Source organism: Chanodichthys erythropterus, chromosome 4, assembly GCF_024489055.1.
Source record: "Chanodichthys erythropterus isolate Z2021 chromosome 4, ASM2448905v1, whole genome shotgun sequence".
In the NCBI taxonomy this organism is placed as follows: Eukaryota; Metazoa; Chordata; class Actinopteri; order Cypriniformes; family Xenocyprididae; genus Chanodichthys; species Chanodichthys erythropterus.
In genome coordinates, this window is record NC_090224.1 from 26422690 (window position 1) to 26444424 (window position 21735).

The window sequence follows — 21735 nt, forward strand, 5'->3', positions numbered from 1 at the left end:
AGAAAATTAAAGTCAAACTCACCTATAATATCAAAGTGCATCCAAGCACTTGCACTGTAGCCTATATTCAAACACTCATAAAAATATTTTCTTTATAGGTTAGCTAATTCCTTCAATTGATTGTTATTCAGGGTCACCCTAGATATTACTGTACTCATTGTTGTATCATTTTACTGTACAGTATGGGAGAAACTTAAAGGCAAACTCACCTCCAATATCAAAGTGCATTCTAGCACATATGGCCCAAATTCGAACACTAATAGGTTTGCTCATTCTGGCATATCATTTTACTGTAGAGTTTGGGAGAAAATTAAAGGCAAACTCACCTTCAAACATCAAAAGTCATTCTAGCACTTACATCATGTCTTATTTTCAAACACTCATAAAAATCTTTTCTTGATAGGTTTGCTCATTTTGTCAACTGATATTTATTCAGGGTCAACCTGACTATTACTGTACTTATTGTCATATATTTTTACTGTACAGTTTGGGAGAAAACTAAAGGTGAATTTACCCTAAACATCAAAGTGCCAACGTATCCCATCAGATGGTTGATGTGCCAATTCATCAAGGGAGTCGCCCATGAGCTGAAGGCTATTCTGCAGTCACACAGGGCCCCAAACCCATCTTGGAGATGTCTGTCATGACCACTTTCCTTCTGGAAACAGAGCCCAGCATTATCCTGTTCTAATAAAAATGGGACGATTTCAAGGGGACCAAGAACACAGTGGTGGCGAACTCTAAGAAGGTGCAGGCCTGTGTGCCACTCACGAGGTGGAACACGTCTTTCAACCAGTGCTGTAGTGGTTGCAAATGGCCTTGCCGCTTCTGAAATCTATTAAGGGGAAGAATAGATCCCAACTTGAAAAAGGCTGCCATGCTCCCGATTTTCTGTTCTGTTGCAAAAAAGAGAGGGCCGCATCTACACACTTCATAAAGTTATGCGGAGCTCTAGAGAGTATGAATGGAAGGAATTTAGGAATTCGTATACCACTCCCTCAAAGGCAAATCTCAAGAATGGCCTTTTGTGGGGGGCTTTCTAGATATGAAAGTCAGAGTCTTTCAGATTGACCAATATAAATTAATCTCAGGAGGATCCGGTTCAGACGTCACAGATCAAGAATGGGCCTGAGACCGCCATCATTCTTTGGAACAAGGAAGTAGCAGCTGTAAAAGCCTGACTCTCTGCATTCTGAGGGAACTATCTCCACATCACCTTTTTCTAGCAGAGACTGCACTTTGGCTTGGAGGACATGAGACCTGTTGCCGGAGACTGAGGAGTAAATCATGCCCAAGAAGCGTGGTGGTCTGCGAGCGAAATGGAGCTAGTAGACTCGTTCTGTTATTTCTGATATCCAGCTCGACAGCATGGGGATGGCCTGCCATGCCCGGAGTTGAGTGGCGAATTATTAAAGTGCTACTGGCTGTGTTTCGCACTGAAGCAAGTAAGAGGCACCTGTCACAGCATTGAGAGGAGGGGAATGCTATTTTCATGAGAATGCCAAAATTTTGCTTGATGTGTTACAGGCTGCATCTCATGCTGGAGTGGGAGAGCGGCACCTGTTATAGCATTGAGAGGAGGAGGAATGTTCTTTTCAATGACATTTGTCTTTTTGATGAACACAATCAGAGTTATATTAAAGGGTTAGTTCACCCAAAAATCACATTTGTTTCATGTCAAATTATGATATTTATGCAAAATCCAAGAGGTTTTTTCATCCTCCATTGAAAGCAACAAAGTTGCAACAGTCAAGGTCCAGAGTAGTAGTAATCTATTACTATTAAGTAGTAATAGCATCAATAAAATTGTCAACATGACTACAGTGTCACATGTCTGCTGTGTTGTGTTTCTTAGTTTGAACAGTCTGTTAATTATGTAATTAGTTTCCTCCAGTGTTCATTTACTCCCTTATTAGTTCCTTTGTTTGACTTCACCACCAGTCCCACTCCAGTGCCAGAGGCCAGCCAACCACCACCAACGATGAACGATGTGACGGAGATGCTGTTTGAGCCCACCGCAGACAGTGGAGACCGGCCACCATGAGAGACAAGCCCATACCAATGATAAGGACAGAGTGTTTTGTAGCTCAGACCACCTACAGAGTCTTACCAGGTGTGCAAGCTGGCAACACCATTCATCACTGAGTTAGTGATTGTGGAGTTTGAGGGCTGGGAAAAAAACTCTGCCCACAACACCACTGCTGTGGAAATGTGTATGTAAAACTCTGGCAAATATTTTGATGAACTGAAGGATTTGTTGAAGTGATCTTGATAGACTTTTTTGGAGAGGTGATTCTACCCTGTATTTCCAATGGGGCGCTATTCTGCCTCCCACCTGCGACTCCACCCTTGGGCCTCTTCCTGTCTGGTCTCTGGTGTACCATCTGTATCTCCAGCACCTGTATCTGTAGTGTCCCTTGTATTTCCTGAATTCCCACCCAGCCTCCTTCTCACACCTCTTCATTCAGCCAGTTCCTCAGCCCCACCATCACCTTCTACATCTTCCACATGCCAGCAAGAGATGCCAAGTGTCTTCAGGCCAACAGCTCCTTCTCACACAGAAGATCCCCTGTTTCCACCTCCAGCCTCTGTGCCCACTGCTCCACTTCGGCCCTTCGACACTTCAGATCCACCATCGGCCATATAGCTTATCTGGGTTCCCTCATCCCTCAGGCTCCCCCTTGGTCAAGCATTGACCTGCCTACACCTACAGCTCCATCTGGCTCTACCTTCCCCCCAGCTCTGCCTCCATCCTCAGTCCCACCGACTCAGTCTCTGTCCTCAGGATTCCCGGCTCCACCTCGGTCACCGGGACCATCGGCTGCACGTGAGCTCATCAGCTCCATCTGGGTCTCCATCTTCGGTTGCATCTCTGTTGGTTGTCCTCAGGAGGGTGTTGTTTGCCACCAAGTCGACTGGGTGCTGCAAGAGTTAGAATGCACTTATATAGTGGAGTTTTGCCTTTAATTTGATTAAAAAATGTACAGTAAAATGACATGAAAATAATTACAGTAATAGCCATTGCCATTCTGAGCAAATACCTATTGACAGAATGAGAAAACCTCTAAAGAAAAGATTTTTATGAGTGTTTGAAATCGGGACAATATATGTGCTAGAATGAACTTTGATGTTTGGGGGTGTGTTTAACTTTAAATTTTTCCCAAACTGTACAGTAAATTGATAAAAAATGAGTACAGTAATAGTCAGGTTAACCCTTGTAGTGAACAGCACATTCTAGGGCCCAGTTTATGGCCTGGCCCCTCTCTATCTGTAACAGTGGACAAAGGTTTGCTACATTTTTATTGGATCTTGGTGGCCTAACACATACAAACTGTCCAACGCCATCAGATAAAGATGTAAGGACAACATCCAGACCTCTCTTAGAGGGCAAGAAGAAGACCTCTTGTACCAAGCCTGGGAAGGACAGGACTTCTCATTGGTCCATAGGCAGTTTCAGCCCTTCACCCATCTAGAGACTACTTCCTAAGGTTGGCCACAGACCTGCCATAAAAATTCCTCGGGACCTTAGCAGTAATGGGTGAAACAAAGAGAGATCACAAAGATCCATCCAAATCCATTCAAAACTATGTTTGAAAACCTTAGAACTGATGCAAACTACACATCCATTTCACGGAAATAAGTATTCTCAGTGACAGCTATTTGCCAAATGTATTCTGGTGGTGGTTTGGAAAGTGAGAAATGCATTGGTAAACTTTAAAGACACTGTAAAGACTTCCAACTTTGTGCTTTATGCAAATGAGTTCCACAGGAGAAAGAAGGGTGGGCCACACTCTGTGTGTCCCCTCTGATGCCAACAGCCAATCACAGCACTCGAATGAAAAAGCGCCAAAATGCAATCTCCTCCTCATCAGAAAGGGACAAAGGGTACCCTCTCAACAGACACTCCCATCGGGTGAGACACAACAGATATGCCGTTCTGAGTCTGTCCTGCACGGAGACAGACATTAACAGACACAACACCGTTCTGAGCCTCTGGTCCATCCAGAAGAGACAACAACAGATCCTGTGATCTGAGTCAACAGCTTGTGAGGCAGCAACAGAGACGACCACATTCTAAGCCTCCAGCTTGTGAGGAAAGAAACATTGACAAACACTACGTTCAGAGTTTCCGTCCATCGAGTAACGACATCTGCAACAAGGTTAAGCTCAGGAGAGCAAACCTTCACTACAAGGTATCTTCGTCTGTGTGTTCCATATTGTTAAGGACCTTCTGCACCTACACCAGGGCCTCATCTGCATGTTCCAGATTTTAGGACCCTTTGGTGCTTCAGGAGATCAGCATCCCACAGAGCTTCGTGTTCAAGACTGTTGAAACAGATTCTGGCTCCTCTCCCCACTGCATCGTCCCCCAGCACAACCAGTGGAGGACGTCAACGTCGTCGGACTCAACCAAGAGGCATGTAAATATCACTTAACCAAACCTCTTTCCAGAGACCTTGGCATTGTTGTATATTATCAGTATATAATTTCCTAATTTCCATTAGATGTAATATAGCTGATGTTAGTTAATAACAAATAATCTTTCGTTTATTTGTTTGGTGCATAATAAGGTTCTCCACCTTATTATTTTCAGAAAAACACTTTATCTTTCCATAAGATAATGTAACTCTTCCATAGCCACACCCAACTTAATCACTTGTATTCTATGTATCTTATGCACTTTATTCCTTTATCATTCATAGTATTCATTTAGTTGTTGTGTTAGTTATTCTTGTTTATCTTTTTGTTAATAAAATTTATTTTATTACACTTGTGTCTTCCTTGTGCTGATAATACAGAAAAGGTTCTACAAGTTAGCAATATCACCAATCTTTCAGATAAATCAGCTGACCACTTTACATTAATTCTAAATGTATGAAAGCCCCTGCTGGGAGTGTTCTCATACTGCCAAGGTAAAACACCTTGACTGGTGCCCTGAACTAGGTAAAAAGAGGAAGTGGTCATCTGATGTACTCATAATCACCCCTTAAGTGACGTGTGGTCCTAAAATCACAACGTCAGCGGTGACGTGAATACCAATCCCTACTTTACTTTGTGTCCTTTGATGGACGAAGTAAAAATCACTAAACCCTGAATAAAAATCAATTGAAGGAATGAGCTAACCTATAAAAAAAATATTTTTATGAGTGTTTGAAAATGGACCACGGTGCAAGTGCTAAAATGCACTTTGATAGTGGAGGTAAGTTTAACTTTAATTTTCTCCCAACCTGTACAGTAAAATGATATGAAAATGAGTACAGTAATAGCCAGTGTAACTCTGAATAAATATCAGTTGACAGAATGAGCTAACCTATAAAGAAAATATTTTTATTAGTGTTTGAAAATGGACCAAGGTGCAAGTGCTAAAATGCATTTTGATATTGTGGATGAGTTTGACTTTAATTTTCTCCCAAACTGTACAGTAAAATGGAATGAAAATAAGTACAGTAATAGCCAGTGTGACCCTGAATAAATATCAGTTAACAGAATGAGCTAACCTATAAAGAAAAGATTTTTATTAGTGTTTGAAAATTGACCAAGGTGCAAGTGCTAAAATGCATTTTGATATTGTGGGTGAGTTTGACTTTAATTTTCTCCCAAACTGTACAGTAAAATGATATGAAAAAGAGTACAGTAATAGTCAGCGTGACCCTGAATAAATATCAGTTGACAGAATGAGCTAACCTATAAAGAAAAGATTTTTATGAGTGTTTGAATATGGGCTACAGTGCAATTGCTGAAATGCACTTAGATATTGTGGATGAGTTTGACGTCCATGGTGCAAACTTAATGTACTTTGATATTGTGGGTGAGTTTAACATTAATTTTCTCCCAAACTGTACAGTAAAATGGTATGAAAATAAGTACAGTAATAGCCAGTGTGACCCTGAATAAATATCAGTTGACAGAATGAGCTAACCTATAAAGACAAGATTTTTATGAAGGTTTGAATATGGGCTACAGTGCAAGTGCTTGAATGCACTTTGATATTATAGGTGAGTTTGACTTTAATTTTCTCCAAAACTGTACAGTAAAATGGTATGAAAATGAGCACAGTAATAGCCAGGGTGACCCTGAATAAATATCAGTTGACAGAATGAGCTAACCTATAAAGAAAAGATTTTTATGAGGGTTTGAAAATGGGCCACAGTGCAAGTGCTAAAATGCACTTTGATAGTGGAGGTGATTGACTTTAATTTTCTCCCAAACTGTACAGTAAAATGGTATGAAAATAAGTACAGTAATAGCCAGGGTGACCCTGAATAAATATCAGTTGACAGAATGAGCTAACCTATAAAGACAAGATTTTTATGAGGGTTTGAATATGGGCTACAGTGCAAGTGCTTGAATGCACTTTGATATTATAGGTGAGTTTGACTTTATTTTTCTCCCAAACTGTACAGTAAAATGATACAAAAATGAGTACAGTAATAGCCAGAGTAACATTTAATAAATATCAGTTGACAGAATGAGCAAATATGTAAAGAAAAAGTTTTTATGAGTGTTTGAAAATGGATATTGTGGGTGAGTTTGACTTTAATTTTCTCGCAAACTGTACAGTAAAATGATATGAAAATTGGTACAGTAATAGCCAGTGTGACCCTGAATAACTATCAGTTGACAGAACGAGCTAACCTATAAAGAAAAGATTTTTATGAGGGTTTGAATATGGGCTACAATGCAAGTGCTTGAATGCACTTTGATATTATAGGTGAGTTTGACTTTAATTTTCTCCCATACTGTACAGTAAAATGATACAAAAATGAGTACAGTAATAGCCAGAGTAACACTTAATAAATATCAGTTGACAGAATGAGCTAACCTATGAAGGTACTTTTTACAATTTTTATTTTTGATGTGTATATGTTTTATATATAAAAATAAAACAATTTACATTAAGCATGTATGATAATTAACATTAAAATTAATAAATAATGTTTAAATAATTATTGTATATATAAAAACACTAAAATCAAAAATTTTAATTTAATAGTAAAATTAATGATCAATATTAATTAACATTACTATTAAGATTAATGTTAACATTAATAATGTAGAACAATAAACGAATATTAAACATTACAACAAAAAAATGTAATAAAATTAATAAATTATGTATAAAACTCATATTAGCATTAATTAATATGCATAATGTATAATAATTAATGTATAATATTTATAAAACATTAAAATCAATAATAAAAAAATAATTAAAAAAATCAAATTAATAAATGATTCATAATAATTACCATTAATATTAACATTAACATATGGTGTATAGCACATATAGAGACATAATAAGATGGGGAAAAAAGCAATATATAACTTATCTGATGTCTCTTTACGTTCTTGTCCTTTTTACGGTTAACTGCAAGAGTATAAAGGAAACTGCTGTCTTTAAATGCATTTAGACCGTTTCCAGCACCCATACCGTAAGTGCAGGAATAGACGAGCGACCTAAAAAAAAGTGCGGCTGGCTTGACCGTGTATTTTCGACGCGCGGCCCACTTGACCGCAGTACACAACGTTGCCACGACGTCGCAGTTACTAACTTGCAACGTCACAAAGTTACGTTGTGGCAACGTATCCGGGAATTTCAATTTCACTCTCTCTCTCCTCGTGCGCGCTGAAAATTTCAGATTTTGGTATGAACATTAACCCACCAGTGTGGCGGATAGCCTTTTGAGATTTGCTCGCCAAACGGAAAATCTACCCGCATTTGGCGCTGGGCGGGTGTTAATTTCGGACCCTACATGAGACTATTTTTATTGAGCAATTTAGCTAGCCCACATCATAACGCACGTCAGACAACATTTGCAACTATAGTTGAAGTCTGTAACTTAGTCTCGGCACACAGACTGATTAGGCAAGGCTACGTCTATAGTGACAAGGCTCACCATTTTATTATTTGCTTACCTTGATTGTCTTCCAAACTTTCACACGTGCCGACTCCGAACCTATGCTCCGAACTCTCTCTGAAGTTCTCACACGCAACTGACCAGGCGCAAGGTTTTCAGCCAATCAACGATCAGAGAATACTGCATTGAGAACGTTGTAGGGAGATGTAACAGCTGTGGGCCTTAAACTCCTCTCCTGTCATTACGCTGTGGTCTAGTCATCAACAGAAAATGAACAGATTGAGAGGGGAGAAAAATGGATTTTGGCGTGACATTTCTTGAGTGTGCGTAAGAGCGTGAGATTGATGCTGAAAGGTATGGCAAGCCAAAGTACTCACAAACGCCTGGTCGGACGTCTGATTGCACACTGGCGCGTCAAAAGCGCGCGTTTTGCTGCCAAAACAGCAGTCCTCGACGTGTGATTTGCGTTAAGAACGCGCGTTCTTAACGCGCGCTTTGGTATCATGGAAAACGCGCGTCAAGAACGCGCGTTTTTGTGTACCTAAACGCGCGTTCTCGACGTGTGATTTGCTATTAAAACGTGCGTTCTTGACGTGCGCTTTGGAGTGACAAAAAAACGCGCGTTTTTGACGTGCGTTTATCATAACAAAAATGGGCGTCGAATACGTGCGTTTTGAGTCAGACAAAAGCGTGTGCTCTCTCTTTAGGGCTTTGAGTCTGTTATAGGTTTAGGACAGCATTATCATTAAACTCAACCAAAACAACATGGAATTATCAAGGATAAATTTGGCAGATGATTATAATTGTTGAGTTATAATCCAGTATAATTAATATGAAATATGCATATAAAAATGTAAAACTATTATTTAAAATAGCCGTGGGGGATGACAGGATAAATATACCTTCGATCAAGGCCAAAACTTTGTAAGTTTGTAAGGAGCCAATAAAATAGTACACCACGTATGATCATCTTGTCTATATATTACGGTGGCGTATTGCCTCATACATAATATGTTTTCCACTCAATTATGTCGTTAAGACATCTTTTTCTCATAATAACGAGATGTTATGTCGTTAAAACGACATATTTTGTAGCCATATATGACGTGAACATATAGGCTACCTTTATCTGATCTATAATAGAGAATTTATCCTAGATCAGTAGATCAGTGATCATGTGTCATTATTCTTAAAAGGTTTATTGGCCTCAATGAGTCTGAGACTCCCGGTCAGAGATTGTGTCTCAGATTTGTGAGAATAATTTGTGAATATTTGTAAATATTCGTGGCTCAAACAGCTGGAAAAATGACTGTGGCTATACTGCAGTTCTGTGGGTGTTTTGTCTAGGCAAGGATATTAGCCTATAGTTAACTAAAAAAAAAAAAAAAAACTATTCAAAACATTTATGCTAATCGAAATAAACCTGAAATTTAAGAAAATGTAGCCTAAATATTAGTTGAAAATTTCAATATAATTTCCTTTCTCCCCCCTGAGGCGATCCTTTCATTAACCGACAAGATTATGTTAAATTAGAATTAAACGAAATTAGAATGAGGAAAAAATCCCAGGGGTTCAGTTTTAGCCTAGGCTATATAGAAGAAACAACAAAACAGGAGGATTCATTGCATCGCATGCAGCGCTTCTGTGAACGGAGAAGAAACTAGATAAAATCTTATAAAAGGAATAAATAGCTTCTTCCTATATAGCTAGGCATACACAAAATATATTAAACCTAAATAATTAACAAATTAAGAAAATGAAAGAAAAAAAGTATAAGTACAAAGTTTCGACAAGTATACTCTTAGAAGAGGTCGGACCTTTGGAGTTCAATAAAGAACTTCATAGTGCAAATATGAACTTCTAACTATCAAAAAGGTTCAAAGTTGAACTTACAGGTAAACTGGTTATTTGGAAGTTTCTTTTTAGAACCTTTGTTGTGGTAACAGGGTTCATATTAGAACCTGTTTGTAGTTAAGGTTCATTTATGAACCTTTTCTAATATGATTGGATTCTATGGAGTGTACAGTCGATATACAGTGTTTCATCTGTACCCCCCGACCTCCCCGCACATTTCTATAAATTGCATCTTAACATTGAAAGACACCATGTTTTTTGTCCATTTTTAAAGCATAAACTAAGAAGACCAAGAATAAAAATTCAGTTTCACATTCATAAATGGACAAGAAGCTGCAATGTCAAATGGAGAGGTGACGTGAAATTCTTAGCCCTAAAAATAGACTGTGTTCAATATCTTCCGCTTAGACAACCGTATAAATATTCCCCAATTGAAAAGGACACTATGCAGTTTTGGAGCAAAAATCACGAGTAAGGTGTGATGCACAGGCAATTTATTTTACGTGTTTTATCTCTCCTTCTGTTCCAACTTTATCTACTTTGTTATTAGCTTACTAGCCTACTACTACTACTACTAATACTACTATTGCTTTTACTACAACTGTTGTTAATCATTTATGTGCTGAGATTGCTTGTGCCTAAACGTTTTCACAAAATAAGAATACTGACAAATAACTAGCAATTCAAAAGTACATTATTTTCACTAAAAGTAAACGAGATTATTAATATTGTTTCGTTTTTAAGCATGAATAAGCAAATCCTTCAAAATGCTTTAAATGTTTTCATCTGGGCTTTGGTACGCAAAGCAATGCACTGAATCTCCACAAGTCTCTCTCGCGCAATGATGTCAGTGGTCACGTGGAAAAAAACGTTACAAATTTTGAAGCGGCAGCAGCGGGACCGAGTGGGAAAGAGCGGAACGACACAAAAATCTGAGGTAAGACAACATAACGTCTCAAATTAACTATTAACTTTTTGAAAAAGCTATGAAACACCTATTTAATGTCATAATAACTTTAAGGTGTATGATAATGAATACATGACGATGGGCCTAAGCAGACACGTCGTGTTAATGCGGCCACAATATTGTCAATTTAACGGCCTGGAGAAATAATTCCGGGTGTACCACTTACTACACCTTTTCCACATGTACTATTTCAAGATATTTCCCATTTTTTATCCTTACTGTGTGTGCCAACGCTATCTCACGACCAATTCGTACTTATTCTACGAGGTGGCTATTTCGTATAAATTCATACGACATCACTCGTGCGAATTCGTACGATTTGTCTAAACCCCAGTGACGGTTAGGTTTAGGGGCGGGGTTTGGGGTAGGTCATTCGTATGAATTCATACGAATTTGTCAACTCGTAAAATAAATACGATTTAGAAAAAACGTATGAATTAGTACGAGTGAGGTCGTATGAATTCATACGATTTAGCCACCTCGTAAAATACGTACGAATTGCCGTGAGATCAGGTTGTGTGTGCGCGTGTGTTTGCTCGCGCGCCCGAGAGAGAAAGAGCGAGAGAGAGAGAATTTAGTAAAAATGAAAAGTTTATATTTATTCATATTTTATAACGCATTGTTTTCTAAATTGCAATATTTCTCTGCATATAGAGGCAAGAATGAGCTCAGAGCTGATTCACTGGAAAATCCATGTGGCTGACTGGTTGATGGCAACAGTTTCCAGGTGATCATCCCTACATTTCAAGGTTTATCTCACAAAAATGCACACTCTGTTTAACTTCCCCATTGCAGTAAAACAGACATTTTCACAATAAAGCAGATATGACATTCTCCTATTGAATCCTGTTGTTTTAACAGACAATGGAATTGATGCGGACACTTGAATGAACCTAACTGAAAACTATGATACCTAAAATATTCCTTAAATTGAAGGATCAAGTTAAATTCATAAGATTAGAAGAAAACCTAAAGACTGAGATGCCTACCAAGACCACACACACCATTCATGTGTAAGTTTATTACATCTACTCTTAAAGTTTTAAAAAAGTTTGTGGACACCTCTATTAATTATTATTAACATTTTTTAGTTACTTAATAGGTTGTACTGAAGAATTCAGTGACTAGCATTTTCTCACATGTATGTATTTAGTTGACACTGTTATCCAAAACAACTTACATTGCTTTAAACTTATATTGCATTCCCGTTTTGGAATGGGATGCCAAATCAACTTGTATAGGTGTGATGGTTAGGTTTCCACATACTTTTAGCTAAACTATATTGCTATCATTACAAATTACTGAGCTGTTATTACCATTATAACATGCGCCTCTCTGCAGTTTTTTGTTTCTGTAGGACTTTATTTGGTATTTCACATGGATCAATCTCAACACAATGTATTGCTCAAACAGGGTGACCAGAAATGTATCAGCTACCCCACTAGCAATACAAAAAAACTTGAGGAGAGTGGAGATTTTTTTTCTTTATAAAATGTATTTATTACTTTTTTTTTATCACAAAGCAAATGGAGTTAAAAAATAATCTGTTTGATCAGATGTGCACATATATATGTTATTTCCCACAGTGAAGTACAGGTAAGTGCATAATTTTAAAGAAAGATGGAGGGTAAAATTGCCTTTCTTTAATTTCAGGTAAAACAAGCAAACAACACAACAAGGTTAGTTTTGCCCTGGTTACCAAAACCAGTCTTAAGTGACAAGACTGGAAGAGTGTATGTAAGAACGTGTCAAAGAGCCCTGCAGTTTCATAAAGCCTTTGATAGTATTTTAAATAATATTATTTTTAAAGGAGTCATGGTGTCACGGACAGAAGGAGACAACAGAGGTAATACAGTTCACAAAGGTTTATTATTGCAGGTGGCAGAGATGGGGAGAATAAACAGGTTAGTAGATTGAATGATGACAGGTTGAATGAACTTAGCTGGATGATAACAGTCTCTTTGTATTTGTAGATGATGGTAAGCGGATTGGTCTGGACTGAAGACAAAGGACGATGAAGGTGAGGAATCTCAATTATGAGACGAACAGGTAAGGAGCCAGGTAAGTGACACATGGCATGAGATGCTTAAAAACTAATTCAAGAAAGATCACATTTGACTGGTATTGAAAAACTAAATGAAATTCGTAGCAGGTTTAGCAAAGTAAGGAAATGGGTTATTTTACCAAGGGTCCAAGGACTTGTGACACTAAAAATATGGCAAGTATTGTAGATGTATGTCAAATGAAATAACACCTTTTCACTTACATAGCTAATATATATAAACTGAAGGGCTCTTTGACATGTTCTTACATACACTCTTCCAGTCTTGTCTCTTAAGAACTGTGCCCGGTTGCATAAAGCACCTTAAAGGGTTAGTTCACCCAAAAATTAAAATAATGTCATTTATTACTTACCCTCATGCCGTTCTACACCTGTAAGACCTTCGTTCATCTTCGAAATGCAAATTAAGATATTTTTGTTGAAATCCGATGGCTCAGTGAGGCCTTCATAGCCAGCAATGACATTTCCTCTCTCAAGATCCATTAATGTACTAAAAACATATTTAAATCAGTTCATGTGAGTACAGTGGTTCAATATTAATATTATAAAGCCACGAGAATATTTTTGGTGCGCCAAAAAAAAAACTAAATAACAACTTATTTAGTGATGGCCGAATTCAAAACACTTACTACAAGCCTGTGTAGTATTTTTGGCACAGAAATACAGTACTCCGTCATTCGTCCAACTCGTGTTTTGAAACTTTGGCCACGTTTAGCATGAGAATCCAATTCTTTAACAGTGTAAATAAGTCAGAATATAGCATTATACCCATGTCGAATCATGATTCGGATTGCGTGTCAAACCACCAAACTGCTGAAATCATGTGACTTTGGCACTCCGAACCGCTGATTCGACACACTCATCATCACTATTTTAAGTCCTTATTTTGTTTTTCTGGCACACCAAAAATATTTTTGTCACTTTATAATATTAATATTGAACCACTGTACTCACATGAACTGATTAAAATATGTTTTTAGTATATTTATGGATCTTGAGAGAGGAAATGTCATTGCTGGCTATGCAGGCCTCACTGAGCCATCGGATTTCATCAAAAATATCTTAAATTAGTCCACTTTCAAATAAAATTTTCCTGATAATTTACTCACCCCCATGTCATCCAAGATGTTCATGTCTTTCTTTCAGTCGAAAAGCTGTATGCTGTATGTCCTACACCTTCCCTATTCTACTTACGGAAAAAAACGGAACTGGCGCTGCATTGGTTCCATAAGTTGAATAGGGAAGGCGAAGGACGTACAGGGTATGCTGTTTAAACAATACGGAAGTGGCAGAATCACTTGAAGGAGATCATTTGTTTATATAAAAGCATATACATTTTAAAAACAAATTAGAAAATGACCGATCGTTTAGCTAGATAAGACCCTTATTCCTCATCTGGTATCATTTAAAGCTCTTTGAACCTGCGCACTCCTTGTAACACTTAAGGTGAAGTTTTCCAAACCTTATGTTATACTTAGGGAAATGACAGTTAAGGGGCTTTATGCAACACATTGTTTTTAAAAGGATTACTTAAGGGAAATTCTTAGGGTTTATGATGTTTCACCTAAAGAAACCCTTAAAGGGCATATTGCAGGTTAGAGCTTTAGTGATTCAATGTGTAGAAAAATAATGTATGAAATAGATTTTCTTGAAAAAACACGCATAAATACGCTACATAGGCTTCTGGCGTCGTTTTTTGTGAGAGAATTTTACTTCCGCATCTGAAAAATGCCCAGTCGGACGTGACGTCACTGAAGGGAACGCGATCAATATAAACTATAGGAAAACAATGGATCGCAATGACAGTTCGGATGCTGAGGAAATTGTAAATGCTTATTTATACTTGTATAACTAATCACAGCCATACAATTAGCCTGCTGTGTGGTCAAGAGAGCAGGGACAGGCCAGAATTAGACAGAATAACGGTCAAAAGAGACAAATTGAGCTGTTGTGTGAGGAGAAGCAGTGGAGAACAGGACAGAGACCGGTGTTAGCTTAGATTACGTTAGGTAACGACATGTGCTCAGATCACAATATTGTTCAGATTATTATCATGAATCAGGCAATAGCAAAGCTATTGGTCATCTAGGAGTAGGCCTAACTGATTACTAATAACAGAAACGAATAAACCTTGATCAGGCGTATGTCACACGCGTTAATATCCGTCCACACTAACGTTACGTGATATAGCCGTTTCTCTTCACGACTGATTTGGTAGTTAGCAAATGTAATAATCAAACACAAAACTTAAAATGTGCACCGTAAGTCTTCATCGAGCTGCATCTCTGACGGATCCGTGATCATGTCTCCCGCCGGCGGCCAAACATATAGTGTTAACTTACTGTATTTCATGTTATCCTTTATTCATTAATTCTGTGTTATGAGTTTATTCCGTGCCAATTCACTGATAGTGTGAGGATGACGCCGTGATTATGTAGTTGTGTGAATATGTATATATAAGTTTACATACATGGCATGCATGAAATTGGAGTATTTACATTACCAGCACATAATTCAAAACTGTTTTGTGTAAGTGTGAGACTGCATGTGTACATAATTTGAAAAACGGTGAAGAAGCATAGCGTGTGTAAGTTTGTTGTTGAACTCCATCATATCGCCAGGATGATAATCCTCCAGTCTAAAATGAACGCGTTTTTCGACGCAGATGCAGAAGTGAAGTCCCGTCTCTTCACCTGCACAAAACAAACCCCGGCACGGAAGATAGCAGCGTAGTTTTTCTTGTTAGCAAACCTCTGTACTCTATGTCCTGACAGGCTGAAGTTTGTGCAACCCCCACATACACAATAATTTACCATTACGATGATAAATAGAATACAAAAACTACCGAAAACACACTGATTCACGGCCGCTGTTGCTGAATACCAATATATTCTGCACTGAGTCAACACAGAGCTCTGCGAACATCTCCCTGTAGTGACGTAAAATGACGCGACGCTGAAAAAAAGCGTTTTTTACAGAGACCGTCGCTTTATCTACTAAATTAATGCCCTTATGTCTCGCAAAACATTTTTAAACCCTGCAGTACCTTTTTATATGGTATTTTTGTACAAGGTTATATATTCATCTCGAAAAAAATGTTAAACCTGCAATATGCACTTTAAGTAACACTTAAAGGTGTTGCAGAAAATAACCGTTAAGTTTAAGGGAAACATAAGGGCGATCTTATGGGAAAATTACACTTAAGGTGCTTTATGCAACCGGGCACTGGTATTTTGTAACAATGGCTGAACACACCTTGTTGAATTGTTCGCTTGTTGGAGACCTGGAAATATAGAGAACTGTTTTTACTCTCCAGCATTCTCTAAAATTACGCACTTGCTTAATAATATATTTCTTTTGTTTTTGTAGATGGACAATCTGTCTTACCAAGATGTGTATCAAAAGAGGTCAAGGGCAGTTGGGGTAAGTGTCCCAGACAGATTCAACTTAAGTTTTTTAAGAATAGCAGACATGTTTTTGTGGGTAGATTTATTCAAGAGAAGATGATTAACGCATTGGGATCCACTTGGATAAAATGAAAACCAAATGCTTGGAGATCCCCAAATCCTTTTAGAGGACTAAATGACACGGACAAAGAGTGAGAGGACAGACTACATGAAACATCACTCCACAAAGGAAATATTATCATGATATCCAGCCCTTAATGTCCCCTCAGTTGTGAGTAAAATTGTGTTTCAAATTATGACTTAAAAGCAAATAATAATGGAAATTATGTATCATTTAATACGTTTATATTGAATACATACATATTATATTGAATATAACATTATTCTCTTCTTGTTTAGGAACCACGTACACCTAACCCTGTGCTGTATATACTGTAAATGGATGTGCCTTGGATGCAGTCTGTTTTAGAAATAATGATGCAAGGGGAGAAGGTCTGTTAATTAGACGATATGACCAGGTCACCACAATGTACTTCATCTTCAACCTTGAATATGCTTCAAAGCCGAGAAACACTCTAACATTCTTTGAAAAATAAAAATGTCCTGTTTAATGTCCTGTTTAAACATTATCTTAAAAATTATATATAAATTAAAAATTAAATGATTAAAAATAATATAAAAATTATAGATATTCAGCTACATTCTGCTAAAGGTTGATGGAAATTTATAGATTAATGAATGAAATGATTTATTTGATTGTTTATTTATTTATTTGAATGATAAAAAAACAATATTCCTTTTTTCTCTGTCCATTGGTGCCTGTGCTCATTATATTTATGTATTAAACATTTTATAGACAATCATTGTGTTCTGTATTCAATGTTTTGAAATGGGATTAAGATATAGTTATATAAGTTATATATAAGACATATAGTTAATGTATAATTTATATTATATTTTAATAATTATTATTAATATATGTTATTGCTATCTAAAAGGAAAAGGTTCAAAAGGGAACCTTAATGAGGCTTTAATGCACCTTTAAGTGAAGGTTCCAATTAGAACCTTTTTAAAAAGGTTCAAAAATGAACCTTTAAGGTTCCCCCACAGTTGCAATCGCCAGGAACCTTAAAAGGTTCATTTTTGAACCTTTTCTTCTTAGAGTGTAGACCATCTAATATGCTGAGTTTCCGTTCATTTTTGAGAAGTTCACGGAAAAGCATTGCTTGTCTTTATTTTTCAAGCAATGTTTTATTGTGTGAGTACAAATAATAGTTATACCTACACAGATTGGAATGGTATTACTCTTATGACCATAAATGTCTGAGTATTTTAAGTTGTTTACGCTTTTATAAAAAAAAAAAAAAAATCAAGTGAACGCGCCGGCGCCATAGACTATCAGTTTTAGTAGCTATAACTTGACTTCACAGCCTGTTTATTGTCAAAACACAGTCAACCAAATACAGAAAAAGTTCCACTGCTCATTTTAAATATCTGTGTACAATCAGAGAGTTTAAATAATAAATAGGCTATAGCATCTAAATACTAGTGCATATGGAAAATATATATTATATTTTTCATTATTGTTCTGTTTTTCTGAATACCATTAAGTTGAAAAGATTTGTAGGGGAACTAAAAATACCTAAGTAGTGGTGCCCCCCTATGGGATTAAATGCCCCTATGCCAACCTGAAGCCTGGATAGCCGGTAAAAACGAAATTTTTACAAAAAAATACGATAAACATGTATTTTAAGCTATTTTCACAACAAATCCTTTAAATTGTTCTATACAAAATATAAGTATTAAATAAACATAAATTATAGCTATTGTCATTCGTTACCTACAAACAATATTTTAAAGCCTAAACAACTAAATTTTGTTATACATCCAAGTTAATTTGCACAAAGGCAGAGTTTAAAAAATAATAATAGTGTTTAAAAGATTACATGTATTGGAAAAGATATTAAAAAGAAAATAATAGCCACATATTGCCAATCTAGACAAATACAAAATAGCCTAAAGTTTGTCGATATTCTTATTGAATATTCATGAATAATACAGGTTATTTAGAATGATTATAATTCATATTTCTTTCCCCTAATATTGAAATAATCGGCCCTGTTCCAAACATGTTTTTGCGCATCTGAAGGGTGTGGTTTTGGGACATGAAAGCATTGTTTAACAACATAATAGGCGTAAATATATTTTAACGTCCAAGTGCTAAAAAACAATTGGATTTGTGCCGAATGAGAGCCAAACAGTTTCGATTTAAATAGTATTTTAGGCTTTAAAATAAATATTGTTTGTAATGAATGCTATAATTTGTTTGTTTATTATTTTATACTTTTTATAACTATTTTCATTATGAATACCATTATGGATTTGTTGTGGAAATAGCCTAAAATACATGTTTAAAGCTTAATGCCTGTGTAATGTGTGACATAGAAGACCAAACTCAGTAAACACCATACTAAACCATACTATGTACAGCAAAGCAGATGAGCCTAATATGAACGCAGTTCGTTTAATTAAGTGTTTTTCTCTTATAGAAAACCGTTATAGAAAAAATAAAGAAAAAGCTTAAGGTCTCTTAATGTAGCCTACTAAGTGATAGGCTATTAAAATATCAAATTCTGCACGAATACATTTTTCTGTGTAGTACCTATGCTTTCTTAGTAGGCTACAGCGTTTAATATAAGCTATGTCTACACATTTTACTGGACATCGCTCATTGTTTCTACCTTAATAGGCTACATTGTTTAAATTAATGTTAGCTAACTACATATAGCCTATGTATGTAGGCTATATATGTCTGAAATTAGGCCATAACTTGTACAGTCACCTTTGATAACAAATTGTAATATTAAAGCATTTCCTATAAAGCTGCTTAAAACTATAGGACTGAGTATTGTGAAAAGCGCTAAACAAAATAAATGTAAATTGAACTGATATAGGCTATGAGCTCTATAGATCAGATAAAGGTATAAAGGTATTTTTCGTACACGTACAAAATATGTCGTTTTAACGACATAACATCTCGTTATTATGAGAAAAATATGTAAAGATGTCTTAACGACATAATTGAGTGGAAAACATATTATGTATGAGTATGAGGCAATATACGCCACCGTAATATCCAAGATGATCATACATGTGGTGTAGTATTTTATTGGCTCCTTACAAACTTACAGTTTTGGCCTTGATCGAAGGTATATTTATCCTGTCATCCCCCACGGCTATTTTAAATAATAGTTTTACATTTTTATATGCATATTTCATATTAATTATACTGGATTATAACTCAACAATTATAATCATCTGCCAAATTTATCCTTGATAATTCCATGTTGTTTTGGTTGAGTTTAATGATAATGATGTCCTAAACCTATAACAGACTCAAAGCCCTAAAGAGAGAGCACACGCTTTCGACGTTCACTTTTGAGAACACTAAGGAAAGAGCACGTTCTCTTCACCTGATGGACACTTCAAACACACGTTTGCACTGTCTGTTTGGTTTACCTGTTTACACGTTCATAACGAGCGTTTTGTCTGACTCAAAACGCACGTATTCGACGCCCATTTTCGTTATGATAAACGCACGTCATAACGCGCGTTTTTTTGTCACTCCAAAGCGCACGTCAGCGCGCGTTTTAATAGCAAATCACACGTCGAGAACGCGCGTTTAGGTATACAAAAACGCGCGTTCTAGACACGCGTTTTCCATGATACCAAAGCGCGCGCTTTTGACGCGTCAGTGTGCAATCAGACGTCCGACCAGGCGTTTGTGAGTACTTTGGCTTGCCATAGAAAGGTGAGTGTCACGCCAGATGCGTGAGAGTTGGCAACCCTGAGTTGAATCGTGCACACAATTTACCATTTCATTCCCTCAATTTATAAATCATGCGCATGATTTATAAATAAGGGAACAAAATAGCAAATTGTGCACACGTTTTAGTAAATCGAGGGAATGAATAAATCGTGCGCACGATTTAGCCTACCATTTTTAGCCCTGGCATGTTATGTCCAGGGCTCCGTAGAACAAGCCTCATGACACAAGGGGAGCACAATACAGGAAACCAGGGTTCTAAATTAACACCCGCCAAATGCGGGTTAAAATTAATTTTGGCGGGCGTTAATAAACACTTACTAGCCAGTTTGGCCGGTGATGCATGCAGCATGGGTCTCCTGTATGGGCGGTTAATCATAAGGAAAGCACGAGCCTTTTCTCATTCGAGTTGCCAGATCTTGCTAGAAAAATCAGCGAACAAGAATAAAAAAAAAAAAAAAGAAAAAAAAAATGAAATGAGTTGACCATGGCAACATACAAAGAGCGCTCTGTGTGAAGCAGGCTGTACAAGCATAAACACGCCTCAGTCAAATGTGTAACGTTAGTGTTAAATTGCTGAAAATAACAGTGTTGTGTAACTTTATTACTTTGGTCACTATAACGGATAATAAACACGACAAGCCAAAATGTCGTTATGGTTTCCAAGCTGTCAATAATCATATTTTCGAGAGAGTCGTGTTCTGTACACACGTAATGATAGTTTAGGGGATTCACTCCTGAAACTTAAGGCTGGAATACACTACACGATTTTTAAAATCTGAACAGATTTTTAAAACACTAGGCATCATACACTTGCCGACTTTGTAAATGGTTACAGAGAAAAGCCGGGCATCATACACTACCAGACTTTAAAATCGTTCGGAACACAAACAGAAACATATGCTTGGTTGCTAGGAGATGCATGACAGACAGGCGAAACAAATGCAAGAGATGAGTAGTGGAAGATGTGAGGCAAATGCTTTTGGAGATAGACAGGGGTGGGTAGACACAGTCAGTATGGACAGATTACAACAGGAGTTAGAGGTAAATTGTGTAGTTTTATGAATATCCAAGTTATTTATGATAATGTAATCAATTATCATAATCAGTCGCTTTAATGTAATATAATTAATAATTCTTCTGGCGTAAATGTATAATAGTGATGAATATTAACATATTCAATAATGAATGAATCCGGATTTGCCGCAGAATGTGGTTTGCTAACTCTCTCAAGACAAAGCTAACAGTACAGTACTTACTGAAGCAATTTTTCTATCATGGTGGAGCTCCACTTATTCTTCAGTGATTTTTTTTATTGCGTTATGAAAAAGAATTTCCGTATTTTTCAACTTGGGAGCGACGTGAGCTGTATTGACCCGACTGTGTGACGAAACTGCCGCAAACAAATATAAAACGCCAGATTCTGCATTTTCTCATTCATGAATGTCATGTGCGATCTCGCGGGCGCGGCTCCATCTAGCGGCTGTAATGCCTGGCTCACACTACAGGAGTTTTAGGCCGATTTATACCCGATTTTCCCCTCCCAAAAACCTGAGAAAAAATCTTGTCCACGACCTCGATCGGTTCCGATGTTCAGTGCAGATTATCTGGTAATGTGAGACGTTCACAGATAAAATCTTGCACCTACTGATCTGATCTCACACAAATCGGGCTCACCCCGATCATATCAAACATGTTTGATATTTATCGGGATGACCAAGATTGTAATAACATCAGTACTGTCACAATAGCCAATAAGA

General features: G+C 37.0%; 1 long non-coding RNA gene across 1 annotated transcript; it reads left to right on the plus strand.

The window, feature by feature from the left end:
* The first annotated feature begins 10630 nt into the window (after positions 1-10630).
* LOC137018798 (uncharacterized) lies at positions 10631-11601 on the plus strand. The gene is made up of 3 exons (XR_010894945.1): positions 10631-10650; positions 11335-11407; positions 11542-11601. It is a non-coding gene; the product is annotated as an uncharacterized lncRNA (long non-coding RNA).
* The last annotated feature ends 10134 nt before the right edge of the window (positions 11602-21735 follow it).